The following is a 14,483-nucleotide window of genomic DNA, read 5'->3' on the forward strand; positions in this document are numbered from 1 at the left end:
AGTCTAAGAGATGATAGATGCTAATAACTATAAAACACTTCTATCGTTTTTTCACATTTTTCTTAATTAATTTTATATAGTTTTAGTTTATAGTTGTAGCCCTATATATTTACCTTTTCTTCATTTTCTCTTTTTTTAGTACTTTAAACTTAACTAAATAAAACATGAATATAGCATATAAAGTTTTTTTTTTTTCATAAATATTACATATTTATTGTAATTGTTACCAAGAAATGCAAATGCCTCCAAATTAATTTAGAATATTAATTTTTTATAAAATATACGCTATATTTTTACAAGAATATATAAATGAGCTGTATTTGGATCTTTAAATGGGGAGAAGTAATTTAAAAAATCCGTTACGTGCTCCTAAGCACTGCTGCCACACACACACATAGAGCTCAGCTGGAAATGCGTCAACGCAATGGCAACTCCAGATAAAAACGATTAGTGTCTGCTCAAATCATCGGTATCGATAAAAAAAAAAATGTCGCAGCGAATTTGGCGCGTAAAGATACACAAATAAATGATATATATATATATACACCAAATAAACGGTAAGTGATTTCTGTCAATTGTCGTTTCGATTGAAGTAAAAAGCAAAAACATAAACCATTTTCAAATGGCGCTTCGAGCGTCAAACTCAAATCTTAAACTCCTGACGCGCTGTCAAACTGACGTCTGTTTTTTTGTGTGTGCGTGTGTATGGGTCTGGAAGGAGAATTCTGGCCATTTGCCGACAAGAGTTAAACGCGTTCGTTTCATTCAGATGCGCGCACGCCGCCCTTCCTAGCGCATGTGGTGCATATTATAATCATTCGTAGGTATTTCGTATTTCGTATTTTTGTATTTTTTTTACGGTGTGTTTTTGTTGTGAGCATATTTGTTTGTCAAAAGCAGAAATGAGCGTTTTTGCTCTTGTTGTTGTTAGTAACTGACTGTTGACAAAAGGCAACAAAGCAAAAAGAAAAGTGTAATTTTGTGTGTGGGTGTGTGTGTGTAATTGTAAACAATAGATTGCAGCGCGTGCAGCGTGTGGTAAGTGACAAAGTCTAGCTCAAAATCTCTGCAATATGGTGCAACACACTGACGTACATAGGTGTATGTGTGTGTGTGTGTATGATATTTTTTTGAAAATGTATTTAGCCTGAGCGTGAGTGTCGATTTGAGCTCAAAAATCCAATTGGACTTTTATGTATGTGTGTGTCGCCGCCTAACTGTCTGTCAGTCTGTCTGTTTGCTTGCTGTCTTTGTATGTCTTTCTCTGCATGTGTGTGTGTGAGTTTCGGTGTATTTTCCACCCCAGCAGCGAGTTTCGAAACGCGGCCACAGCTCGGCTCCAGGCTCGCAGTTTTGTGCGCAGCTTCCCTTGAGCCGGATTCCCAGTTCTTATTGTTCCCATTGTTGTTGTTGTTGTTACTTAGTTTCAACCCCCTGGTAGCGTCTTAAAACGTGTTTCAAAATGGGTGGCTCACAGCTGTGTATGTTTTTGGGCTTTACTGTCTGTTAAATGCTCTTTGCTGTTGTTGTTATTGTTGTTGTTGCCGTGGCGCATTATTCTTGACTGCGCTTTGTGCGAGTTTTCGTCGTTAGTCGTTATGACATCAACACACGCTTGGCGCTGGGCCACACACACACACAGGCACAGACACGCACACACACAGGCACGCACAGACACAGTTATGTTGCGAGCTTTGTCCTTTGGGCAAAGCTTGCGTTTGCCTTCAGCTTCGGACGCTTGACTCGTGCTTACAGCCGACGAATGCCCGAATGCCGTTCGGCTCGCCTTGCTTTTTGCATTTGCATTTGCAGCTGTAGTTGTAGCTGTAGCTGTATTTGTATATTTGTATTTGTGTCGTTTTTGTTAAGCTCTGTGCGTGTTGAGCGCAATATTAAATATTTATAAATATTTAACACATTAATTGTTAATGGTAACCATCATCGGGCAGTTAACACTAACATTAAATGCTATTGATTTAGCACGCATCCAGAGTTGTTAACGGCTTACAGTTAAACACACATATATATATATATATATGGTCATATTGGAGAGCTTTCCCAGTACCTTCCTTTTTGGATGTGCAGAATTAAGCACGTGATTTTTAACTGTTCGATCGCCATATAACAAAAAAAAAACCTGTTGTGCGCAACTTGGTCTCAAAGGAATCTAGATGAAAATCCGAAAAATTTCTAACACACACACACATTGCCACTCAAGATTTGATCATTTCCCGGAAAAAAACACACTCGTTGGAAAAAGCTTTTATTTTTGATTTTTGGTTTTACGATGCTTTGGCCTAAAAATATCGCCAATGTAGTTGTTTTTTGAGTTGGACTCGCAGCTGTTTTTGGCTTCGAAGCAGCAGCAAACATAAAAAAACTTATCCGAGTGTTCTCTGAAAGATCTTTGACTCGAAGTATTTATTTGAAAGTAAGTCAGCATCTGGATATAGTTGGAAGTCAGACCTGAAACAGTTCAGGAGAAATTCCTGCTTACGACACATTTTGCAGTCTTTTAATCATAAAAATAATCAAATAATAATCAACCATAAAATAATATCGCTCTACAAAGGTATGTAATCTTCTATCTGGTTTTTTTTTTAAGTTTACCTTACTTTTTTTCAAAATACTTGACTAATTTTGATATGGAAGAAATACTGTTTACTTAATATATATAAAATTTATATATTTTGAATTTCTCATTGTGCAATGTGATATTAAAACCGTTATAAGCCGCTTTCGACTCGACCTAACTTGGTTAGCGAATCTAGAACCAACAATTAAATTTATTAACTTTATTATTAATTATTAAATTATTAACGCATCCTTTTTGATCTCGTCTCGTTTGCACCCAGTGGAGATTATTCCCAATTCTGGCCTAGATTGGTTGGCTTTATTAGCCAATCGACAATTGAATAAAATACTTGGCATAAACATCGATGTATTTTCTCATATCTAACTCTATATATATATATATATATCTATATATACATATTTGAAAATATATCCAGGCTTATCAATTTTCTTCTAACCATAAATGGGTTAAAGCTTTAAAGACGATCGATTTCAACTGTCAGTGACAAAAATCCATTTTTTGTTTATATATTCAGTTGCAATTGAAATGAAATTGAATTGCTTATGGATAGATAAATGTAGAAAATGCATTTGGGCCCGATCGATCGGGTTGTAAACAATAAGGTTGCATAGAATGGTTTTTCACATTCTTCCCACACATATATATATATATATATTTCTGTATTGATTTAGCAATCGAACGGAACGCAACGATTTCTTAATCGAATGTTTTGCTTGAAATATCGAAACATGCATTTCCTGCACCGAAGCTATGTCTAATCCAACCAAACTACTTGATGCTATATTTAAAACGCTGCCCAACTCTCGTCATCTTTAAGTTTAGAACATTTGGTGTATGTAAGAATATGTCTGGCTTGCTCACTCACTCACAAAGGCGGCATCTCTCTCTCTCTCTCTCTCTCTCTATCTCTCTTTCTCTCATACAGTCTTTCAGTGTTTCAGTCTTTCTATTTATCTTGGCCCTATATCAGTGTTGTGGGCAACCCAACCCCATGCCGTGTACTCAAAGCTTCTTTTCATGTTTATTTTATTTTTGGCTTGGCCATATTTATAGCGCTCATTTCAGTGCACGCTCGCTCTCTCTCTCTCGCTCTCTCTATCTCTCTCTCACTCGCCCTTTCTTGCTCTCTCTCTCTCTGTCTCTGTCTCTGTCTTTCGCCTTGGGTTGTTAGTTCATTGGGCTCGGCTCTAATGGCTCTTTCCTAGGTGCATACACACACACACACACACACACACGCACACACGCACACACACACGCACACACACACACACACATACACACACACACATTTATATCAGAGAGTTGAAGTTCAATTACCTTTATATGGATTATACAAACAGACAACGCCGCAAGATGGGCAACTGATATCAAACGGCGCATGCACCACAACAACTCACACACAAACACACGCACAACACACACACGCAGGCGCGCAGACTGGTAGACTGGGAGACGTGCGCCTGATCCCAGTTCTCAGTTCCCAGTGAGTTTTCCAGAGTTTGAACGTTTTGCCAGTGGCTGGCCCCGTTTTGTTCCCTGCCTAAGATCGAGGTGAGGGGCAGCCAGGCTGACGGCGTTGCACGACACCAACACCAACAACAACAACAAGATGCTGCCAAAAATAAATTTGAACTCAAATCGTGGCACAAGCGACGAAAAACCAATTTGAGTGCCAAGAAAAACCAACGCAATGAATTTTTCCTCTTTTAAGAGCCAGGCAGCAAAACAAAGTAAATACCAAACCGATTCAAACCGATATATGTATATAGATATATATATATATATATACACAATATAAACACATGCACATATATATATATGTGTGTGTGTGTGTGTGTGTGTGTGTGTGTGTGTACAATATGTGCTGGCAACCTGGCAGCCCCTCAGCATCCGCCCCTTGCCCCATGCTCCTGTGCCTGAGGCGCGCTCAAGTGTCCAAGGGAAATAGTAAATTGCCATCGCTTTTGCAGGCGCTCTTCCGACTTGAGTTTTCTCGAGATTCACACAGACAAAGAGAGATAGAGAGAGAGACAGAGAGAGAGAGAGAGAGAGAGGGAGAGAGAGAGAGGGAGAGAGTATAGTATTGGCGGGTGGCATTTGTTTTGATTTGGCCATCGTAGACCACGCTGTCCACATGACGCAATTACTACTGTACCACTAGCCATAGCCCAGAAGCGTACGTGACGACCTCATTAGTTGTGAGTTGCCCAAAAACACACACCGAAAAATACTTTTGTATTTGTAAATGCAAAATGTAAAATCCAGCGGAAAAAATTGAATGTTTTTCGAAATGGAAAACTCGCACGGCTGCCATTATTTTTGTCGACAATATTTTCAACGTGTGCTCAGAGACCAGAAAGCTTAAACTCTAGCTAATGTTCGATATACACACACACACACACACACACACAGATAGACAAATACAAATATTACATACACACATCGAGCGATCCTCAACGTATGGCCTCGGTCGGCTCTCATCTCATCCCATCTCATCTCATCTCATCTCGTCTCTCGTCTTCCGTCTCTCGTCTGGTCGCCGTCTTGTCTCATCCGCGTCTATTTATAAAGTGCAGAATAAAATAAAGAACGTATTTCAGATGCCAAGAGTTGCCAAGTTGGCCCAAGCATAAAGTACAGTCACGTGCTCACGTCTAGATGGATCAGAATGAATCGAATCAGTAAACTACCGTTTGCGCTGCTATATTCATATGGCGTATTTGGATATGCTTGATCTGCACACGAACATTATAAAATGTGACTGAATCACTGCTCACTGCTCACTGCTCACCGCTATTGAATTATATATATTTGGATGTCTAAATCCTGCAATGTTTCCAATCGCATCAAAGTCTAGATATATTGCAGTATTTCCTTTTATTTTTATAGTTATCGAGGATATTTAAGATTGAAGTCGACTTCTTGGTATATATATTGGTATATATATTCTTCATCAGAGTTGATCTTGCCATTTGTTTCCACAACTGGTTGCTCAGTTTTAAAGCTAGCCTGATGATGACACTTGATATATGTCTGCAGGCAGCGGTGTCGAGATCGCCAGATTGAATCACTATATCCTATATAAGCTGAGCTCCTGTCGGGCTGTGGCTGTTGTGTAAGGGTAAATAATCTTCGGTGTGGCTAAGATAATCGTTGCTTTGGTTGTTGTGCTTAATGTTTGTTGAAATCGCTTCATGTGCCAATTTTATCTGGCAAAGATCGCTTAGCCTCTGCCAGTCTTTTAGGCTATTTCCACACACATTCAAGTGTAACTGTGTAATATTACCAAGGATCTCTTTATTTTGACTTCCAGTCCATCAAGAACGGTTCAAACTCCGACTTTAATTCATAAGTTCTTCCAAGTTGTGAGCTGCATTCGATTTACTCCTATATCCCAATATGAAATCATTTTTAAAGCTGAGCAGAAGAACAAGAAAACTTATATAAGTCTTTCCAAACATTAAATATATATTTAAATATATTGAAAGTACAAATTCTCAAAGCAAAACACTTTTAACTAATGCAATATGGAATCAAATTCAAACGATTCTGAAAATTTGCTTTTGTTTTTTGTTGCTTTTTTTTTTTAATATTTATTTATTTTTATTGAATCCTTTGAATCCTTTGCTAAAGCTCCTCAGCTACTTGTTTGGTTTGAGTGCCAATTTTGCTTAGTTTAAATCGCTTTCTTATTTGTGTAATGCCATTGGAATGTGCTTACAAATGTGAAACTGGCCAAAATGTTTTGGTAGAATTTTCCGCCCAGTTGTTCGTTCAGCTCGACCTCAATTTGGCGGGTGGACGGGTAAGTGTTGCGGGTTACGAGCCACCCACCAGGAACAAGGGGGTGTAGGTGTTGCTCAGCAAGGTGGAGAGCGAGAGAGCGGGAGAGCAGGAGAGCAGGAGAGAGAGTGAGAGAGAGAGAGAGCGCGAGTGGAAGAGTGGGTGGTGTGGGTGAGAGGAAGAAGAGTGAGTGAGTGTAAGCAAGCGGATGGTGCAACAGTGGCAGCAGCAGCGCCAACAATAGTCGCCAACATTCACAGCCGCCACTGCCGCTGCCGGCGCCATAGCCAAAGGCAGAAGCAGAAAATGTGCTGCCGGCTGCTGCTGTTGCTCAGCCTCCCCAGGCCCCGGTCGACAGGCTGCGATGGCTGCTCGGCCGCTCGTGGCGCTCGGGTGCCGCCAATTCGAGTTGGCTGCCTGAGTTCAGTATTCAGTGTTCAATTGGACTGCGACTGCGACTATTTCGATCGCGCCGAGAAATCCGAAATCCCGACAAACGGATCGAAAGTAAAAACCAAAATCAGAAACACCACACACACAAAGAGAGAGAGAGAGAGAGAGAGAGAGAGAGAGAGAGGGACACAGAGAGAGAGGGACGGAGAGAGCGCGCAATTGAGATGGTAAAACGCTTGTGTTCGCGCTTTGCGCTTTTCCTGCTTTACGTGTCTGTGTGTGTGTGTGTGTGCGTGTGTGTGTGTGTGTGTCTGTGTGTGTGTGTGTGTGTGTGTGTGTGTGTGTGTGTGTGCGTGGCTATTTTGAAAATAAGTTAAACAACGCATTCCGCAAGATCATTTGTATATTTCGGGGCTGAGCATATGACCGCTTTGCCGAGTCGAGCATTGGGGTAGATTGAAAAGCTTTTCATGACTTTACAAAAAAAAAAGAAAAACGAAAGAAGAAGCAGAAAAAAAAAATATTTAATTTTATGATTTTCTTGTCATAAATCACAAGCATTTATATCTGAAATTTTTAAAGTCCAACCGGGAATTACAAAAATGTTGTTGTTTATTTATCTACTGATGACTTCAAATCAAATAATTTGATTCATGCAACTTATTAATATTATATATCTGATATTATTTGCAGTGTTCGTTATACTCGTTTGTCCTATATATATATATATATATGTATGTACGTACATCCATACAGCTTAAAAGCTCAAGTTGAAAGACTCAAGACTGTTTTAAAGTCACTCAACTTGGCTTGCTAAATTAGTTACCCATATGTGAGTATATCCTTGAAAGATGAAGCCAACAACAACAAGAACAACATCAACAACAACAACAACAACAGTTTTCAATAGTTTACAAGCCACAATTAATCTTTGATTGTTCAATTTAATTTCAATCTATTGCATTATTATGCTTAACTTAAGGACAAATTTGAAACAGAGACATTGGGGCAGACACTGATGTGTAGCTTTCTCATTGCTTTGTTTGTCTTTTTTCTGTTTGTTTTGCAATTGCCTCCCACCAGCATCCGATGTATACATCAGTAGTCGTACAGGTGTGTGTGTATGTGCGTGTGTGTGTGTGTGTGTGTGTCTGTCTGTGTTTTTTGTGTACATATAACAAAGTAACGGGCAATGCCTTGAGTTCATATTGAGAGCCTTTCAAAGCTCGGCTTGAACTTGAGCTCTTTTCAGGCGGATACAGAGAGAGAGAGAGAGAAAGAAAGAGAGAAAGCTCAAAAGCAGCTTTTCAATCAACCTGGACGGTGCCAACAATTGCAGAACATAAAGCAACTAGCACACACACACACACACACACACACACACACACACACACATTCACACACACACATGTTTTCATGTGACTCACAAATTGTGTTGCTGGGAAGCAGGGTTGGATGTGAAAGTGTGGGGTTAGGTTGGGTTGCGTTGCGTTACGTTGCGTTGCGTTACGTTACGTTACGTTACGTTACGTTGCGTTGCGTTGAGTTTGCTTCGATTCATATCGAATCGCAGCGTTGTTGTTTTTGTTTTTGTTTTTGTTATTGTTGTTGTTGCTTTTGTTGAGTTACGCGCGTATTATAATGCGACAGTAACCATGGAGCCGCAAGCTCACCTTTAAGGCGATAAGATAAAGCTGGCGGTGGAAAACAGATTAGATATTAGTCGCCTATGGTAGGCAGACAAAGCATGAGTTGGTCTGGTCGCCAGTCGAAGCCAGTGACATTATCTCTCCAAAACTCGCAACCAGTCAAATCGAGTAGAACACAATCAGTGCCAAAGCTTGAGACACGTTTTGTTGTTGCGTAAGATACAACATAGAACACAATTCTAACCGATTATCATTTCTCAGTCACCCACTTGCCAGTTGCCAGTTGCCAGTTGCCAGTTGTCAGTTGCCAGTTGTCAATTTTGCAGGCTGCATTTTGCGACGTCACGTTTCACGTATTGTTGTCATCGTCATATTTTCATCTGCAGCAGGTGCTCTCTATCTCTCACTCTTTCTCTCGCTCTCTCTCTCTCTCTGTCTTTCACTGTGTGTGTGTATATGTATATATATATACATTTAGTGTTGCTTACGAATTGGCATGATTTCATACTAACAAATTTCGATTCTATGTATTTTTAATTTTAGTCCAAGGTTTGAAACAACAACAACAACAACAGCAGCAGCAGCAGCAACAACAACAACAACAACAACAACAACAAGAACGGCCGCTACTAGAAACGTAATTTAAGCAATAAAAGAAGCGCACAACGACACCTACGTATAAACAAAGTCTTCAACTGAGCGAGAGACAGAGACAAAGACACAGAGAGGCACAGAGAGAGTGAGAGAGAAAGAGGCCAGAACACAGTGAGAGTAAGATCGATATACAGCGGGCAGAGAGACAGGAGAGCGCCATCAGCCACCAGCCACCAGCCACCACCCCTGGCCCGCTCCTTCCCCTCCCCCACGTTCAGCTCAGGCTGCTGAAGCTTTGGCAATACGAAAATTACGCATACGCCGCGTGAAGCGCAATCGCAAAAAAAAAAAACAAAATCAGAAGAAAAAAACCAAACAAACCAAAAAAACAAAAACAAAAAGATTAATAATAATAAAAACCACAACAACAAAGAAAACAGACACACAAACAAATAAACCGATCAGCACTGACTCAGTCCAGAGTTCCCCGCCGCACCCTCTCTCATCAAAATCCATATCGCAGACAATCAAAGTCAGTTCGGCCGTCGGCCCAGTGTAACTGGAAACTATCCAGGACAAGTGACAAACAACAACAACAATAAGAACAACAGCAGCAACAACAACAATCCTCAAAGCCTCAAAGCCACTGTGGTGGTGAATATTTCAAACTGTAGCCGGCTAGAAATTCAGGTGAGCAGCAAATTGCATATTTTTTTCCTATTTTTTTGCTAAGTGATATTTGAAATTTGTGCAATTTTATTTTTGGTGTATGATTTGTCGATTTTCAAATGAAAAATTGTGCTTAAAGTGCAAAGGCCTTCCCATTTTATTGAATCACTTTTGGCATTATCAAATTCTGAGCTATTCTTTCAAAATGGTGTCTCCATGATTCAGATGGTTTCAGATGGATCATATTTGAAATAGATTTACGTTGAGTTTAATTGCAAAATTTTCATGGGTAATTTGTGTAATTTTTGAAAGCTTTGCTTCGATTTATGGCAGCTATTCGATTTAACAAGCTTACCCCAGATTTTTGTTGAGCAATTTGACAGGACAGCCTCAGCAACTAAATGTTGAACAGGCAAAGTGACGTCCACTTTGAATTCGAATTTGAATTCCAACATTATCAGCAGCTGCTTAATGGCTCGCTACTTCAACAGCTCACACACACACACACACGCATACTTAAATGCGGGCAACACTCGTGACCAGGGCCCTGTCAGTTGCTAGTTTCGGCCAGTGTTATCAAAGAGCCAACAAACAGTTAGAACTTAAAGCTTGCTCAACTCACAGGCCGGGAACCATATGCACTACGCACACACTGGTCTGTCTTGGTGTGTGTTGGTGTGTGTGTGTGTGAGAGAGAGAGGCAGAGGCAGAGGCAGAGAGTGTGGCAGAGATGGAGAAGTCATGGCACATAATATTTGTGCCTTCTAAAAGACATATTGGGATCTGTGTAAATCATAATAACTGTTGCCCATTAACATGCCCTAGCAGAGGGTCTCATCATTTTGTCGTTCAGTTTGCATATATATATATATCTATATATATATATATTTTAGCAATCAAATATATTTGTTGAGATTACTTCTAGACTCTGCACCATATATTTTTTATTTATTTAATGTTGACTAAAAAAGGTTTTCTTAAGATAAAAATTGTAAATGAAAGTTACAAAAAAAAAAAAAATAAGACAAACAAAAAAAATAAAATTAAGGATATAAAATGGGTTAATTTAAATGTTAAATGTTAAAACAGAAAAAAAATACCAAAAGTAAAAGGAGAGAAGGAGATATATATATATATAGAGAGAGAGAGAGAGAGATACAGATATATAGAGAGAGATAGAAGTCTAAAATAGTTGGCCACAATAAATGTGTATGGAATTTGAGCAATGGCATTTTGTGTTCATAACTGATGTATCATCATGACTTAATGTGTACATATATATATACATATACCTATGTATGTATGTATGTATGTGTGTGCGGTGTGTGTGTGTGTGTACATATTTGTGTGTAGTCACACATCTAACTGTGTTCGACATATATTGAATCAAGCGACTGTTTTGGGCAACAGTCACAGCAGCAGCAGCAGCAGCGGCAGCGGCAACAACAGAAAAATGCCCCCAAAACCCGCCCCAGCACTTTGGCTCACTTTTATCAGCGGCTTATCAGTAAATAATTCCACCTGTTGTGCAGTTGAAACGGCAAATGGGCAAATGGCGGGCGGGGGGAGTGGCAGTCGAAGGGGTCGACGTCAGCCTCGGGGAGTAGCGCTTAAGTGTGTGTGTGTGTGTGTGTGTGTGTGTGTGTGTGTGTGCTTGGATGTATGGGTGTAGATAACTTCAGTAAGGTCTCGCTTTGAGGCTTGTGCCTTCAGTTGGCGCGCACAAAGCAATGCTTATTTTATTCCACATTTACACACACTTATAGATACATTTGTATCTTTTGTGAGCCACCGCTGCTCTCAGCTTATTAAATATACATATTTACGTTTGTATGCATGTATGTATGTACATAGACTTAAGTATATCGTAGTGCACATAGTATAAATGTTCGCCGCTGTTTGCGTTGCTCAGCAGAAAGCCACCGCCTGGCCCGACCAGTGGCTCATTGTCAGTGGATTTCAAAGATAACATTGAGTACTAACGTACACACACCAACACACATCCGCACACACACACACACACACACACATAGTCTGCGATTCAGTTGGGTTTCTTTTTTAATCTTATCTTAAAACTTGAGTCGACATCGTTTGCCATCCAACGATGACGCTTTGCAACGTACACACACACACACACACACACACACACACACACGCTAACACACACACACACTAATACACATGCGATTCAATACTCGACAACTTGTAGCTATTTATTTTGTTAATTACGTGAAAAGACTTGGTCGTTGGCAAAGTGAAAACATTTTTTTGGGCTGCTTGTTAATCCTTTAATGCGGCTCAAAGTATCTGCACCCTCCTCAACCCTAAAACACACATTGCTTATTACTTTTAACTATCCACACACAAAATCTTTTCAAATTTAAAATTTAAATTTAAATTTAGTTGACATTAAATAAATAAATAACCAATATGAATTGTGTGTTCCTAGCCTATAAACCGCTATTAATAATACTTATATCGTAAAAATATCGATTTATTTAAATTTGTAATCGATTTCAATTGCATCAATTTTCAAAATTTAAAGAGTTTAGCTCTCATTCGTTCTGTGGCAGACAAATATGATCTATATTTCTATGCATTGTTTTGATCTGGCTTTGATACTTTAAATAACGATTTTATTCATGTTGAATGTATACATTCTCCCAACACTTGACCTTTATTTCAATCGAGAAAGTATCGGTACAATCGGTACACTGAATATGAGCTGCACTTGTGGATTGATTGATATCGAAATGATAATAAAAATCCAACTAATTGATTCTTTAGGAAGTTACAACAGATTCGAGGTCCAAGTCCAGTTTGATGCCCATTAGGATTTACAGGATCTACATTTATGTATCGATGTAGTTGTAATTGTTTATCCTCCTTAACAAAGGGGTATTTGTTGATAAGCAGTAAAAGATTCCATGAAAAATTGAATGAATTTTGCTAACTCGAGTTTTATATTAGACATAATTTAGAATTTTAATTCTAGAAAAAAAGTACACTTGAATTGGAATTAAAATTTCTTAATAAGAAGCAGATCAAATTAAGAAGCTTGGGAAATTCAATAGATTTTAAAAAGCAAGCAAAAGTATGCTGGTAATAAACATTTATTTAGAAATGTCGATCTTAGTCGATCTTTTGGACAGAGAAGCCGCCTCTAGAATGGAGAATGGACTTTCTCCGGCTGTTGCGAAACATGATGAAACCATTTTGGGATAAGCTGCCAAGCTTTGCGATATGCTTCTATCAGCCTAGTCATGTGGTGACACTTTTTAATAAGTTAAAAGAAGAAGACTCAGCAACACGCGACTCTGTTTTGCTAACAGAGCAGCTACAGCCGCGTGTGGGGCAAGCAATGAGCTCAGTTTAAAAATAAATGCATATATTTATCTATACATATGTATATATGTATGTGTGTGTGTGTGTGTACATTACATAAATGCATGAAAACAAGAAACAAAGTAAGGGTTACAAGCTGCGAGTCGCCAATCGAGGCACGAACGAAGCTCCAAGTGTCCAGCAGCAATCTGAAGACCGGCAAAACAAAAACCAAAACAAAAACAAAAAAAGAAGCAAATTGCAAGGCACAGAAGAAGAAGAAGAAGAAGCATAGTTGTTTGCCAATACTAAACCATAGGAAACAGTCTCAAGTCACGTATACCCTATAGAGATGGAAACTCAAATTGGAAAACTATTGTTATTTTATTATTTATTTGCAATACACAAAACTGATTAATATATATTAGTAAACTCTTTTTTTCTTCTCATTTTAAACAAATTTGTATATTTTTTAACTTGTAATATTGATATTTTGTGAAAAGCGAAAAAACATGATTTGAAATATATATATATGTATGCATACCCTTTGTTAACCCCTCCATGATTACGGTATATTCAAATATATGTATGTGATCTCAGTACACAGAATTAAGAATTATAAAAAAAAAAACAGAAAAGTCACGTTGGAGATCGGAATCCAACTCCTTGCATCTATTTGGATTCAATTACTAATGAATAGAAAGCAAGATAATGTTCTTCATATTTGTATTTAGCACGTTTGGCTATATAGCGTACATAGATCCTTGCTGCTGATCAAGAGTTTATATATTCATTTATTTTAGGGCTCGAACAATCGCCATGACGCCGTCTAAAAAAGCTATGACCAGCCAATATTGTGCCTGTGTGTGTTTATGTGTGTGTGTGTGTCTCAGTCTCAGTCGCAGTCTGAGTCGCCTCGCCTCCTGCTGGCAAGCGCAACCTCTTCAACAGTTGTATTTCGCCCCGTTTTCTTTCGCCCTCTTGTATTTTGCCCCATTGTAATTCGCCGCATTTTTGATTCTCTCTCACTCACACATAGCCTACAATGCTTTGCTCTCCCGCTCACACATGCGCGCTCGTCGTCGCCTTCGCTGCGTTTCGTTGCAGGGTTGTTGTTGTTGTTGTTGTTGTTGTAAACTCGGTTTTAAGCTTTAATTACGTTTCATGCACACACACACACACACAAACACACACACACGCAGACTTTTGCCAGCGCAAACAGACGGACTCATTCAGTCACAGCCCCAGCAGTGTAGTTGTGTGTGTGTGTGTGTGTGTGTGAGTTCTATACTATACTATGCTGCCGTGACGCTGGCTGGGAATGGAGGGGTGGTGAGGGGCCGTGAAGGGAGAACGGGGGGTAGTTTCGTGGCTGGCGCAGTTTTTGAGTTGTTGCTTGTTGCCCTGCGCGGTATTCCTATTTTTGTTTGCCCGTCGCTGACGTTGCCGTCGCTTCTTGTTGTTGTTGCTGCTGT

This window comes from Drosophila grimshawi, unplaced genomic scaffold (assembly GCF_018153295.1).
Source record: "Drosophila grimshawi isolate 15287-2541.00 unplaced genomic scaffold, ASM1815329v1 contig_848, whole genome shotgun sequence".
Taxonomy (NCBI): Eukaryota; Metazoa; Arthropoda; class Insecta; order Diptera; family Drosophilidae; genus Drosophila; species Drosophila grimshawi.